The sequence below is a fragment of the Lineus longissimus genome, chromosome 5 (assembly GCF_910592395.1).
Source record: "Lineus longissimus chromosome 5, tnLinLong1.2, whole genome shotgun sequence".
NCBI classification, from domain to species: domain Eukaryota; kingdom Metazoa; phylum Nemertea; class Pilidiophora; order Heteronemertea; family Lineidae; genus Lineus; species Lineus longissimus.
In genome coordinates this window covers 5,102,808-5,117,827 of record NC_088312.1, presented here as the reverse complement: position 1 = coordinate 5,117,827, position 15,020 = coordinate 5,102,808, and the positions used below count along the sequence as shown (strand labels likewise).

Here is a 15,020-nt window from a genome sequence, read left to right as displayed (position 1 = left end):
CATTGTGTTACGCCTGTTTCGTGTTGTCCAGGTCGAGCCGATCGATACTCGTGTGATGGTGGTAAATCTTTTAGGGTTATAATTTTCCTTGCACAGTCACCACTTTGTCATGTTTTGTTAAGGTTTGCGATCGTGGTTCTTTTTCGCAGTATCAAATTTGGTTGGTAGGATACAAGTATGCTGGTGATTTTAAGAGGTACATTATATGCTGATCTTATAAATTTTAAGACTCTACAGACCTTAAACAAGAGTTAAAGAGAGCAGGTCAATGTTACATCACGGCGTCTATGGTTAGCAATACGACACCGTCTTAAAAAGAAGGCACTCAAACTAGAACATGTCCTCAGGCTGACACTCAAATCCTTGTTTGATTAAATGGCTTTAAGTCGCTAGACCTGGGACAAAAACAAAGCACGTGGACCTTGTGCACTGATCGGCTAATCCTTAAAGGTAGCAGCTGTGTATTATCAAATAGATTCCAGCTTCATCTCAACTCATGAAGCTGTACTCAACTCTGGCAAATATCAGACATCGATAGGAATCACTTCGAAAACGAAATGTCACCAGATCATGGAAGCAAATATGTTCGTCTTTGAATTGTTCTAATCTTGCCAATAGTTTCTCCATGCACGTAATGTACACGCGCGAAGCCTGCGTATTCAGCCTTCTTATACCGATCTCAGAATACAATGACACCACATTATATCTCGTGTCTTATCTTTTCTATGATCAAAAGCCAACTTCATTAGCCTCAGCATCACTTTCATCTGGTTAGCAAACCATTGTCATTTTTCGTACTCAAACAACGGAGTTGATGCGATCTCAAAGCTATTGTCTAGTTCCAAGTCTGTATTGCATTTCTCAAAGTCAATAAAAAAGTAAGCTATTTCTAAAACTGTATGTTTGATAGCGCTTACGTGAGGTACAATACCACACACGTATCAGTATTGACAGTAAGAAGAATTAACTACAAATGTAACATTTTCTTTATTATGTTCGTGGTGAAGAGAAAGAATAAGTCAAAAAGTCATGTTCGTGTGATAGAACATGATTATTTTGTGCAACAATCGAAGCTATCATAATGCACTCCCATTTATTGTCAAACGGACTGATCGTACATAGTTGATTATATCATTACATGTATCGATGATAGTCAATCTATTTGGATCGAGTTTAGACTGGGTCCGGCAGTGGAGTTATTGATCAAAATCGAGCACAAATTGAAATCGATAATCGGTTTGAAAACTTCAAGGCCTATCGATATTCTTTTCATTATATTCATCATGACTTGATTATTCATCGAAAGTCGTCGAAATAAAATCAATAAAAACGCTCGAATTTGCCTCACCTTACATTGTACCCACAGACGGGCCGAGTTTGAATGATTATGCTTTGAATTGACTCGACGGCACATGCATGGTTATAGGGCTACATAATTGCTGGTGCACCTACATGTACTAGACGTTCTAAGATATTTGATCTGCACTTACATACACGTAATATACAACGTTGTCGATAGAAAATAACATGGCGCACAAGGTAATTTTCAGTATAAAGTTCTACTCTCCTTCAAATAGCACATGCTGGTCTGGTCACGTTGAGATATACAATAACGATGGATGCATATGATCGAGAAGGCTGTAGCCGTACTTCAAGTTTTGATCGATCGTGGTACAAAACATCCTAATCTTTCACCTCGCGTAGTCTATAGCATTGTGCGACCTGTCCTCTTCTGAAAAACAAACTTAAGTCCTTTGATGCGAATTCAACGTGAACCATAGGTGACCTTGAATCTTGCTAGCGGCAATGAAAACTTATACGTCAAGGCTTCATGGTGCGCTACTGTCGCGTGAAGCAGAATTAGTCCAGGATGATGGTGCTGACAATAATAATCTCCATCATAGGAAACTGAGCTCTGACTCGTTGATAGATGGCAGTACGGGTCAATCTTAACGTGATGGCAGCAAGGCCAATTGGTTTCAATTGCGGTGATGACATATAAATATCTCTGATCCGCCATCGATGCCAGTGAAAGCGCAATCAGTGTCCCTTGGGAAGGTAGGTGTCTAGAGATCATGAGCAAGCTCAATTGGTTAGGGCGACATGCACCCTAGATTCTACGCTACCGCAAAATACCCTCTTCACAACATGATCTACAAGAATCATCTATTTGGCAGAACTGCTGTCCATGCTCGGAAAACGCATTTCATGGGGGTCGGACAGCCTCAAAGACCCGTGTGCATTGAGTGAAAAGGGTACACCTGCTGCGATGCCTCTACATGGTGAAGCTGACACCCGCATACGCTAACGGCTATTAAAAACACGCTGTAACAGAATACTCGTTAATCACCTACGCCAAAAATACACCATAACCGATATGAAGAAATCGGGATGCGAAAAAATGTCGGCGAGAAATTGCATTACCTCAGATATCGTGTCCAGTGGTGATGTCAGTCATATGTGGATACGTCAATTGTAAGTTCGGTGCTTGAGATGTTTATGCCAAACTCACATTCACAGAATTCTCGTGGCTCTTTGTCCAGCACGCATGTGTCTTTGTTCACCTTGCTCGTGCATGTGGATTCGTGATAAACTCCGATGCGTATAATAATTAAATGCTAGGTCAATTACTAGTAGACACAGGGATGAGAGCACGGGCACACATTGATATGACGAGCGGGCATCGAGTGTTATTGTCACAGTAGAAAAAAATACTGAACGGCGCTTCCGGGCAGATTTAAACTTCAATGCGCGTGGTGTTATATATTGGGGCATATACAGGTAGATGTCACAGACAGTTTGTTTTGCGTTTTCCATATGTGTGGGTGGTTTTGCGATCTTTAAAAAATGATTCTCAACAATTTTTCAGCACTAATGGGGTTGACTATTGCCAACCTCCATTTAAGATATACGCTACTAGTAGCCAAATTAACTTAAACGTGCTCTAACCAATATTGAAGATGCGAACTCCTTATATTTCATGATAATTTTCTGACACGCCTGTGTCTTACCTGTTCAATACTTCGGTGAGGTGGCTTCGCTAGTTGAACGTCACAGCGGCGGGCGAATAGAGCGTCCTCTCTACTCTGGTGATGTCGATAAAGGCGTGGGAGATCAATAGAATTGCATCAAAGACGACCACGTGTCACCCCTCACAGCTGGTGAGGCCCATTCACTAATATGCTAAGGGTCAATTGACAAACGATTCTAGGGTCCTGCACGCGTTGCCATGTGGAGAAGAATGGCGGAGAGGCTGGACTAAACAATTTGTGTTCATGTGGTTAAAAAAATTGACTTTCAGGTGTTACTTGGTTACTTGAGTGATAAAATATCCGTCTCACCCGGTAATGACTCTATATAAATTGCATTAAATTATGTAAACTTGGTCTAGGACCAAGCTACCTTGTCTTGTTTGCGAGTCTGAACAAAGCAGACGTGCAGCTACGAATAAACGTTAACATAACCTACAAAATGAAAATCGTCTTTATCTTCTTTTCCATTCAGCTGTAAGCTTTCACATCGTTTGTTCTTAGAAAGGCGGTAGCGAGGCAAATCCCTGCAGAAGCGGCATGCAGGAGCAATAACGATATGGGCGTGTACTGTATTTCTCATCAAAATTCCTGATCTGTTCCATAATCTTTACGGTCAATTTAAAAGATTTTTCACGGAATAGGGGTGCGTTCGTCTGGTGCAGTGCGCCCCTTGGATCTGCGCCTGCTCGATCATCGTGTATGCCTCCATATTTTGCCAGAACATTTAAACATAATCGACAGTGTATTGACGAACATCTTAACCGTGCTGAAACCTGCTAAAGATCAACCCCAATGGGCTTGTACGTGATATTCGCAATTCCTGGAAATTTTAATTCACGTTATGGTGCATGAATAGATCATCTCGGTTTATGCATGACTGCTGAATGGGATATATTTTAGTTTTAAGATCTGCTCATAACCGGCGATTAGAAAGTTAGGACACGAAAACTTCACATTGAGGGATGACATATCCTGGCCGATTGGAGTGGACTATCCTAAATGACAAAGAAGATGGTCAGAGGCTTCTATTTTCCTTTAATATAACAAGTACTCCATCGGCTACAGTAATTTGTGTGTATTCTGTGAGCTTGGCCAAAAAGCTGTGAAAGCGCGCAGAATCTCTCACCGGGACATGGACCCGCGAATAATTTCTTTCGATAGACGTCAATGAGAAAGGACACGTCAGCCTTACAAATGTATGCTGTATTATGATTCTACGCAGTAGAAATTGCGAAATACATGTTCATTTATCAACAGCCTTTGTTATTTTTCTACATATCATATGTTGTATGATTTATACCTAATGCCGATTGTCATATTTGTTGTTATCTTGAAGCACCACCGCGTCCTACATTGAATGCACACTATGGTGCATGAATAGAGCGTCTCGGTTTATGCATGACTACTGAATGGGATATATTTCAGTTTTAAGATCAGCTCATAGCCGGCGATTAGAAAATTAGGACACGAAAACTTCACTTTATGTGTCTTGCAGTATTCATAAAAAGAATCAATAATAGAAACGTCCTGTAAATCGTCTTCATACTGACGTGTCAAAGCACACAAACTACGGCCTTTTCTGATTGCAATGTATGTAGGGTCAGTGTGTTATTATGATAAGAACATCTAACACGCCCTTCATAGTTTCATATTGCGACGTAATATTCGAGACAATCGTGCTTCATGTGCGGCATATGCGCAACAGGAAGTTTTGTCCACGATTTTCCTGACTGAGCAGGCCAGTTGCATTCAAATATAGTGATCACGATTCCGTAGATTTGATATCAGTCAACATCGTAAGTAGCCTTCTTCATTCCTAAGGCGGAACGGTCAAGGCAAGCTTTACAGGGCATCTTGTCCTTTGTCGCATATATCGTAACACATCACTTCAGAACACGAAGGCATGTACGTCTGTAATCTTAATAGATAAGGTTCAGTTCTGCTGAGGCCAGTGTTTCTGGATGCTACCCGTGTCAATAGAGACGAATCATAGAACTGATACATGCACGGTTTTAGTAGAACACAAAAACACGCCTTCGTGTTCTGAAGTAGGATGTTATACAGTAACACAAGTGTACGCCTTTGTGTTCTTAAGTAGGACATTTTTATATACAGTGTGTATGGCACTCGTCGGTCTTCTTCTTCCATGTGGCGCCATAGCATCGCGATTGGCGAGCTAATTTGCCATGCTCTTTATCTGTCAAGATGTTGGATAAAGGTATGGATCTACCTCTAAAAATACGCGCTCGTCTTTGAGAGGAAAATACGACGTAATAGGCTAATTCGTTAGGACACCTTTCTTATCATTATAGCATTACAACCCTTAAACACTAGAATATAAGGGCCTCGTTTCCATTGTCAGAGTGTGGTAAAGGTAAACCGATTCCTTTTTCAAACGTGAGGTCAGAACGTGACAGGGTGGGGTATCCAATACAAAAGGGGATTCTTCGCCACTTAAGTCCCTCTCACATTCAAGCATGTCTCTATTTTTTTTAAATCGCATCAGTGGTCAAATATGTCAAACCTATACAATATTCGCCAACCATATCATTCCTTGTAAGCTAGAACAAGACAAACTGCTCTATCAAGGCATGGTTTGTGCCAAAAGTTGCCTCTTTTACTGGCCGACATGCGCGGGCCCGTTGTGCTTAGAAGCGATGACCCCATTGTCGCTGCGCTCTGTACTGTATATCTGGTTTTATTATCTATTTGCTATATGTCTCATCAAAGGCATTCATGGCTGTCTGCCTAGGCCAGTTTAAAGACGTTCCACAAATGTTGTCAACAGGTTTAGGTTTTCAATAGCGTTGAAAACGCTACTTTAAAGTACAATGTGGTGAGATATACCTCAATGATCACTATAACTACGGTGTACACATTAGGTCAGCTATTGGCTAGTTGCTATAAGTGAAGTGTGATAGTGGCCCATCAGTGGTACCACCCGCGGATAATTTACGTTAATCGACTTTTGACTTACGGTGAGTGAATCGGGTTTAGATTATACACGGTATCTCCATTTTTTTCAATTCTACATGATTGTATGCAGTAGTTAATAAATCATCAGTAAAATGGTTTCAAGACTCGATAACGCATATTTTCAACATCTAAAATGTACCTTAATCATTACCCTTCTCATGACACAGACTATTATGTTCAGTATGTGAACGCAATTCCGTTTACGACTGGGTTCGCACCCACTAAGTCATTGACATCATCAACAACTTCCCATCAACAACAAGACACCTCGCTTTGGTTGTTGTTCTTTGTTGAATGGATGTAAGTGTGGTACAATACTCATATCGAGAAGTATGGGGTGGGAGCGCTGACTTTTGATTACTTTTCGTTCATTCGATAGAGATGAAAGTAAACAAGGCCTATGTCTGCGATTTCGTCATACCGTCTTCTATGATCTCAAAAATTTAATCGCATTTGCAGTTTTTTACTGAATCGATTTTTCTATCAACACGTCGACGCTCAGTGAACGTTATTGCATGTCTACTGGCTATTACAAACCTTAAAACGGACGAACCCCATACGTCGATGAAGCGAGTGACATCGCCTGTCACAGCATCCCATTATCAACGCTTTAGTTACCATGGGCAACCTCGTTTTTGTTTGCGTAATTTCAGAGTCATGGCTCAAACAACAATGAATTGATACAATCTTTTCATTAAATGCACATTGACTGATCGGAAGGCAAGATTATAACCATAAGGCCAGAGGATGATTGGCGAAAATATTGATTTGAGAGAAAAGCGTCAACTTGGACATTATGGAGTTCTATAAACACTATTGCGTAATTAATCTAGGAGAAAACCTTGCTGCCCACTGTCAAAGTCGCCATTCTTACATGTGGAAACGGTTTGGCCCGGAAGCAATGCCAGCCCGAGATAGTGGGAATCGCGGAGTATTTCGAAGACGTATCTCCTCGGCCACGACTCCACCACTTCTGACTGCAACAGCCCAGTCGGCCCATTTCCGAACACATAATTGACCGGACGGTTTGCACTGCCATAGGGTTTATAAGACAATCGATAGAACCTGATATCCAGCATTACATCATCAAATGTGTCGTCATGTCTTTGCAAAAAAATTCAAAAACGCGACTTCTGATTTTTCGACAGTATTGATCGAGTCGACTTTCACGTAACCGGTATCATTTTGATTTCTTCAGATTATTTTTCGTCTTTAATATCATCGTTACGTTTATATATAGGAAGACTTGAATCAGACATTTTGCTGTGTTTTTATTTTGTCAGCTGAAATCCAATTAAAGTTTTCAATATGCCTTCTGGCTGTTACAGTGCTGTTACAGTACATATGATCAAATCATATGTACAAAATTCCCGGCGAATTACATTAAAAAACGATTGGGATATCACTCGAAAACCTTGCATAACAATGTCGCGATCGTTGTTAATTTTTTAAAGTGCAGAATGATTTATCTTGTTAAGGCAGTGACCCGTCAAATAAAGTCAGCATGCGACCAATTCAACTGCTATATTACTGTTTTTAGAATCAACTACAATGGTTATCAATTTATTACCATCGTGGTCAGAGCTCTTATATGCTGTGCATTCATTTGCAATGCATTTAATAGTGGTACATGATATATGCAGTTTGAAATATTGGCACTTCCAACATAAGAGGAAGACAGCCCTTATACAATTCTATTGCTTTTGAATCGGCAACCCTTTGCAAAAACAGCTTTTGTCCATGCACAAGAATGTCAGCGGTTACAACTCAGTGGTTTTGACAGGGAAGTATCGCGAGAATTCAATATGAATATAGCCAAAAGGCGCTTTTGAAAATATCATTGGCCGGACTTGTTTAAACATACATGTATCAGAACAGCGTACTTCTTTTTAGCATGGGACTTAATAGGCTGCATGATCGACGCCTTAATCGTCTTTTTCCGCTGTCGTATGACACGAACTTCCTGGTTGCTTGATTTATTCTGCATGAGTTGGGTGGACAGACTGTGATTTGGAGGAATTCATGAAGAACGGTAGGCAACCTTATTTGAATATGTGATAGTTTTCCAAATCATTAATTCCTCACCAATTGTCCATGAAAGCGTCGACAGTGCCGCATAAATCAACTTCAGTTCCATAAGTATTGATATGAATAACTGGCGAGTGTGCATTAGTCATTGCTGTTGGCATGGTACCAACCGATGCCACGGGACGTGTGTGATAGACTTTGCTCTTGGTTCATTTTCTATGGGATGTCCGTCCCAAGTGAGAGCCGTCCATGTGTGGCTAATGGTACGATTGCCAATGGGTTAGCCTTGCGGAGTACTTATATTCGCGTAAGTCTTGCCGTTATTACATCGATACTATTTTCTACATTCCATAACCGCTATTTTTCCCGCTCTTTGTTGATGAGGAGTGATACCTTTGCCCTGCATGGCCTTTCTCAAAGCGTCAGAAGTGTAGGATCATTACTCCCCTAAATGTCCAAAAAGCCGTTCGCAAGGGGTGACTGAGAGGTTATTCGGCCCCTTTGTGGTATATTATCGCTGGAGGCGACGAATGGTACGAGGTCGTCGAATTCCTCTTTGTTGCGATACGGTTCTTGCTTCGATATCGTCAGCAGTCTTTGTGTACAGTATATCTAGTTTACTCAGATCTTTAAAGTCTGTTATGGAATTCCACTCTGGTGCGCATTGTGACAGATATGAACAGTAATCTTCAGTGTCAGTCAAGTCTTCAGCTTGCGATGGAACTGTTGGCTAAGCCCTACAGACGCATGTTTCTCTTCTGTAGTCATACTTTTGCCCGAAGAATCTATGCCAGTCTCCCTGGATTAGCTTTTCACTGTCATACGGCAATTGGCTGTCGGCCAATTCTGGAATAATATAATCAGGATGTACATTATCCAGGTCTTCGCCAATTTATGCTAATTGCCATTGTGCATTGTTCAATAAACGTTGAAATGGAATTCGACCTGCGATCGTCATATCAGTTTTTTTTGGTACGGGTGACAGGGGTTTTGTTACGCAATGGAGGAATTCACAGTGACTTCTCCTCTCAAAGTCGGCCTGCATGAATGGTATCTCACCCCGGGGTGGAGCGTCCGTGGTGTACGAAACGTATTGCTTGCTAAAGCAGTATGTTTGCCATTCCTACTCATCGAAATAGGGCGGTAGAGAACTAGGCTGCGAGAACAGAGTATCAGGTCACCACATCGTGATCATAAAATACAACAAACAGTTAAATTTTATCGAAGTGCATGCGGTTATTCTCTCTCGCATGGTCCTCTGTCCGCGTAATATTGCTTGGTCAACAGAGTTATCCCACTGTTATTGGTTTCCGATTCATGATGTTTGATCGCGGGAACATTTTCAATGCTTGCATAAGGTTGTTTGTTTTTATTTAACGTAAAGTCCCGTCAATGGAACCATGGACGCGTGACCCATTGGACCAGAATAGAAAGTAGCGCGAACTCGCCGCAGCATAAAATCATCGATAATCTAAAATTCATCTATCGTCAAAATTGAGTCTGACTTGACCATGCTGACATTCTGCACCTAGTCTTGATCACGGTAGTATACGAGTTTTGGTACAACTGGTTCAGCCCCGTTTGACATCAATGGCAAATACTATATATAATATAATAAGCACAAATTGAAATCTCTACATCAGCATCTGTGCAAATTCTAATACACTGCAAACATTAGATTTATAGTGAAAGCTATTATACGCACTAAAATGAGTATCCAGCTTTAGCGTTAACTCCATAACGAAATTTTCATCCCACGATCTTTGCCACAGTGTTATGCCAAGCTGCCACACCAGCCGTCGCACTCTGAATGTACAGCTTTAAAGACATCAATACATGTATGTACATGTATTTCAAGAACAATACTGAACTGCAGGCCAACTTCCATCCAAACACAAATCCAAATACACAATCGCCCGACAAAGACTTTTAAAATAGGCGTTGAAACTATTCAAAAGAGTATTCTGTGATATTTCAGGACATTTCTTAATATGTTTGCAACTGCGTTTCGAATCACGAAGGTTTCTATAACCACGGACCAATATACAGAAGTCCGTGCTGAAACCATTATGTAACAGTGCCAATTTTCTCATTCTCAAATTTAAGTATTTCGCGGTTGCTCTTCAACTGTTTATGTTTTGATTCCATCCTAAAATCACTAACGTATAAGAATAACTAGTTCTTATTATTGACCATGATATGCTTAATTTGCATTCCAGATCTGCACCAATTTTGTAAGTTAACGATCCAGGAAGCCATTTCCAAGGAGATCCGTATAACTGACAGGGAAGGCAAATGTGCATGAAGTCTTTCTATGGGCGTATAACGTACATGTAGTTAAAGGTGTATTACTCGCATTTGATCTTAGTAAGAGATTGTCAAGTATATAGGCTCTTACCATACTAGACCATTTGTGAGGAACCAAAACAAAACAAAGTGTCCAAAAAATGTAATATCTCCTATTTCAAACGAGGAACGTGACATCCTACTTGCATTCTACTTCCATAAAATTACTCCAGAGAGTTTCAAAACGTAGATAATTAATTGTAAGGGACGATGGCCTTCTGAAGCAGAAAATTCGAGATGAAGCGTGCTACGAGACTTTCTCAAAAAGGCGACAGCACTCTCTGTACGTCACACAACGCCATGATTTCGAAGCAAGAAGTACTTCACATATTATGATTCATTGTGTTTTGACGCTGATTAGATAGCTTTCCATTTGAGAATGGCATATTCGATACATTTGTAAATTTGAAAGTCCAGGGTTTTACCAAGCGTTAAACATCCTGATTTATGGACAGTTTGTACGAAATACGCTAAGCTTGTAAGCTAGATATGATGGGTACTCTCCAAAATTACATAACTTATTCAAAGCGTGAATTTGAAATTGGCTCTTTAGTCACATCAACAGAACACATGATTGAGTCGAGTGTCCTCGTCTCCGTTCATGTACCAATGGTGTGGCTCCACGGTTACCATTTAAATCCCGAGCTAATGGATCTCGGCTAGTGCATTCGAAGCTTTATTGATAAACGATGAAACAACGCGGGTAAACTATTAGTTGATAAAAAATGTATTGGGCTAACGAGAATTCGATAGCGCGCCGTGATGTAGGGCGTCCTCCGTCAACACTTCCGACATTATGGGCAGGGCTGATCGTTCCGAGTGCAAAAGTACATCATGTACCCCATTATCACTTCCCAATGTTTTCGGCTTGGACCAGTTACTGGAGGCAGGGATCACATTGCTGAATACAATGATCTGCTTTCCCATTAGATTACTGGAATAAAAACGATTTTCGACCTATTATTGGCAACGGGGAGTGCTAATTTGCAGCGGATGTCGCACATGTATTGTTTTGTGATGTCATGACCTTCGCTTTCAATGTTTTCAGAAGATTCTCGTGACGACAAAAGCATAATATTATTAATTTGTGTGTGTGTTTGGGGGGTGGGGGTGGGGTGGGGGTGAGGGGGAGTTGTGGATAACGTGCATATACATGTATGCAAGGAAGAACGTAACCTTCTCACAGCCATGGCAACAATTAACAAGAATAAAGATATCGAGTTAACAATGTTCTGGTATATCTGCCCATAGCTGCATTTTTTATGGGGTGTGCAGAATAACAGATGACCCATAAACCAATGCAATGTATGAATTTCACGGATCCATCCATTACAATAATTCCACATTGCCACACGCACAGGAAATCGACTTCGTGTGCAGGAAGTAGACTTCATGTTCTAATTCTCAATAGCAAGAGCACTCTGTTATTGGTCAGTCTCCGTTGTTGGTAACTGGTCCAAAATTGATAACTTGAAAATCGCCTAGGGAGAAGGACTTCCTTCCTGGTGGAGGTTAGCGTGACACAGGTTATCAGCAGTATCCGTATGCCCTAATTTTCAAGATTCGAATCGTTTAAACAATCTAGTCAAGCGTTAAAGCTGAACATACAAATGTATGACATGATGTCAGAACAAGTAGTGGCCAACAGAACATCCGTTCCGCTGGTTTTATCGACTGCGTGTTTCATTTGCGTAGTACGTTGACATTATGCATAAGGCTTCTTTCGCAACCGTTGCGAAGACCTACGAAACACGAAGTTCGAAGTACATTGTATAACTGAAAGCATTTTATCGAAGATGATTTTTCTCGATACCTCGTGCTACTAAGAATGAAAGCCGATTTACGAGTGAAGCGTTGATGCTTTCGCGCAGGACTTGATGACATTAAAGACCTTCATACTTCGTACTTCATCGATCGTAAGGTTTGCAAAACCTGCCTTTAAATCTCACGAATAGGTAAAACTTAAGATAGGCAATAACTTCCTGACAGAAACCCGCATCATAAACAGATGATTTATCATTCTTTTATCTATGATTTCATGATTATTTTTTTAATGATTTTACAACATGATTATGATATGGTACTACTCCTACAAAGAGAAAACTGTTTCAGTATCTAGTTACTTAATGTGTTAATTATAGAGTAAATGTATATCGTTCTGCTCGATCACGTGCATTGGCAGTTTCTGCAGTTTTCAGTTTGATGCATAGCCTTATCTCTGCCACCAATTGGCTGATTTGATTGCTCCGTCCCTCCTATGGGAGGACAGATTTACTCTTCTCTCTGCCATCACCTTTTATGTCCTGTCCCAACAGTGGTGCTCATTTTAATTTGCGAATTCTTAACATTCTTTTGGTTAATGCATGCAAATCGATGTACATGAATACTGTATCTGAATCTGAGAATTTCTTATAACACACGTGTATAAGCCAATAATATGTATTTGCCATTCTATAATTTCAGGGGTGAATATATTCTCTTGAAACGATTATCAATCACCCGGCGAAGAACAGTGAGCAAACTAGAGAAGGCTTTAGAAATTAATGATGAAATAGCACGTGGCATCGCTGTTACCAGTAGGTATATATGTTCATTACCAGTTTTACATACCAAGAGAAAACAAGCTTGTTTTACGAATCTACCTTAGCTTGATTGGCTAAGTAACGTCGACCATAGTTTTGAAGATCTTTAGGTTCAGTTCACCTTAAGTTCACTGGATATTGAACGTCAATGTTAACCTAACAACAAAATATAAAAATTATGACATTTTGATATTTCAGAGTCACGTTATAGATAATACGACAGTTTATTTCCGGCTACGAAGGTCACGGTGCGAGCGTAAGAAAGTTATAAGTAACTGCAAAGTGTAAGTTTTCAGTTTCATGGATATAAGTCGGGACCGTACCCCATGGGGATTCAGTTATTGTAAACCCTGGTTGGCAATATGATAGATTCCGTCCCCGCCCAAGATACACCCGAGTCTTCATAACGCTGTTGCCTACCATGCTGCCGCGATCGAGAAGCATTAGGATTTACCAGCTGGTCCAACCTGTTGAAGTAGAGACCAAATAACCCAGAATAAAATCTTCAATATTTCTAGGACAGACGTAAATCGAGGTTGGTGGCGCTTTTGATAATCTACCTCCACGAAAGTTCCCGGATGACCGCGACTGGCGACAACAGTTTATTATTTGTAAGTTGATATGTTCATAGGGACGTCGCTGGTTACCATGACGACTGTAACCACAAGGGATTCTTAATTGGAATTCGTAGTTATAATACAATATCTCGTGATGGAAGACCAACGGGACAAAATAAAAAATCTGTCACGTAAAATGCGGCGAGAGAATGAATTGCAAGAAAAATATTTGATCAATTGCGATAATAACCATGGTAATGATTATATATAAAGATAATCACATCTTGGTAAGTGATCGAAACCAAATAACCGAATGACTATCCAGACAGAATGGCTCCAATTCCACGGACATTAATTGGAGAAAGAAATTCCTGCATTAATTAGATACGATTCTCATTGTAAATATGATCTAATCGTACAAAATGTACGACAAGTGCACACACGTCTGACCTAGTAAAACAGAATAAATAGAATAACTCGAAAGATGATTTATACATGTAACCATGAATACACAGGGCGTTTAAAAAATATTTTCCTGACATGATGGTCAGTTATTATTACATGTAACACCAAAGAACAATTATTCTTAAGTTTTACAAAGTGTGTAACATGAGCACATAGTCATGACCCAGTTATAAAGAGATTCAGAACAAATGTTGGTACTCGAACACAAAAGAAAATTTATAACAATGAGTAAAATCAAAAATGCAAAAGAGACAACCGTAAAATAGCAACAGCTTATCAGTTACTTGTGTCACAACTTCCTATACCTAAGTGATATAGACTGACAAAACTACAGAATCTTCTCGCTGATATCATCTTACCAGCAACGATTAACCGCTCCAAACTACAAAGGTGTTAGCCATGGCAATCACGACTCCCATGCAACGCTATACAATCATTATCATTCCATGATCCTCGCGGCTAATGACCAAAAAACTTCGAGCATCGGTCGAGTAGAGGAACAATAGCACTGAAACAATATTCTCTAGTCATTAACATAATATTGATAATTAGATAATGATTCTCAATCATGTCGACCCAGAACCAGGAAGCATTGTGTCCCATGCTTTGTTCGTCGGTCACGAGTGCTGCCCTAGATTAAACGATAATGACACGACTCATGATAAAACTATTAGGATATCCGTCTGTTCTTTGCGTCAAATGGTACTCCAATCGAGTTTTCTGTGAAGTGGATGGACTAATGTTCAGGCAATTCCTTGTGAGAAGTCTTACAAAAATCTCCAAATTACTCCATCAAAAGTATTTTATGTTTGCCGCGTTTAGGACCTTTCTTAAACATGAAATATCGTAAGTCTCTTCTTCATACCGTTTTTATCATCCACAAATAGCATGCCGTCGTAGTTCGAGTATTGGTCCTGGCTCCATCCTATTAACAGACCACACAATACATGAACAGCAGTTTGCACTCTAGTCGTGCACATCAAATATATCTTGAAATAACTGAAAAGACCGTTTCAAAGTACATCTCATCGATA

At 40.2% G+C, this 15,020-nt stretch overlaps 2 protein-coding genes across 9 annotated transcripts in view; one reads left to right on the top strand and one right to left on the bottom strand.

Moving 5' to 3' along the window:
- Positions 1 to 3,084, bottom strand: part of LOC135487583 (uncharacterized) — a 36,593-nt gene extending 33,509 nt beyond the window's left edge. The window contains exons 1-2 of one of the 3 annotated variants that reach the window (XR_010446874.1): positions 2,425 to 2,656; positions 1,121 to 1,732 (exon numbers count right to left, since the gene is read on the bottom strand). The gene's annotated coding sequence lies outside the window, so the exon portion shown is untranslated. Of the gene's footprint in view, positions 1 to 1,120; positions 1,733 to 2,424; positions 2,657 to 3,011 lie in introns of those variants that run through there. The other 2 variants (XM_064771474.1, XM_064771473.1) reach the window with 2 other exon arrangements.
- Positions 3,085 to 4,678: 1,594 nt separating this feature from the next.
- Positions 4,679 to 15,020, top strand: part of LOC135488002 (uncharacterized) — a 19,520-nt gene continuing 9,178 nt past the window's right edge. Inside the window, exons 1-5 of one of the 6 annotated variants that reach the window (XM_064772350.1) lie at positions 4,687 to 4,828; positions 7,902 to 8,040; positions 12,846 to 12,958; positions 13,163 to 13,248; positions 13,483 to 13,575. The gene's annotated coding sequence lies outside the window, so the exon portion shown is untranslated. Of the gene's footprint in view, positions 4,829 to 5,856; positions 6,011 to 7,901; positions 8,041 to 8,204; positions 8,344 to 12,845; positions 12,963 to 13,162; positions 13,249 to 13,482; positions 13,576 to 14,698; positions 14,833 to 15,020 lie in introns of those variants that run through there. The other 5 variants (XM_064772349.1, XM_064772351.1, XM_064772348.1 and 2 more) reach the window with 5 other exon arrangements.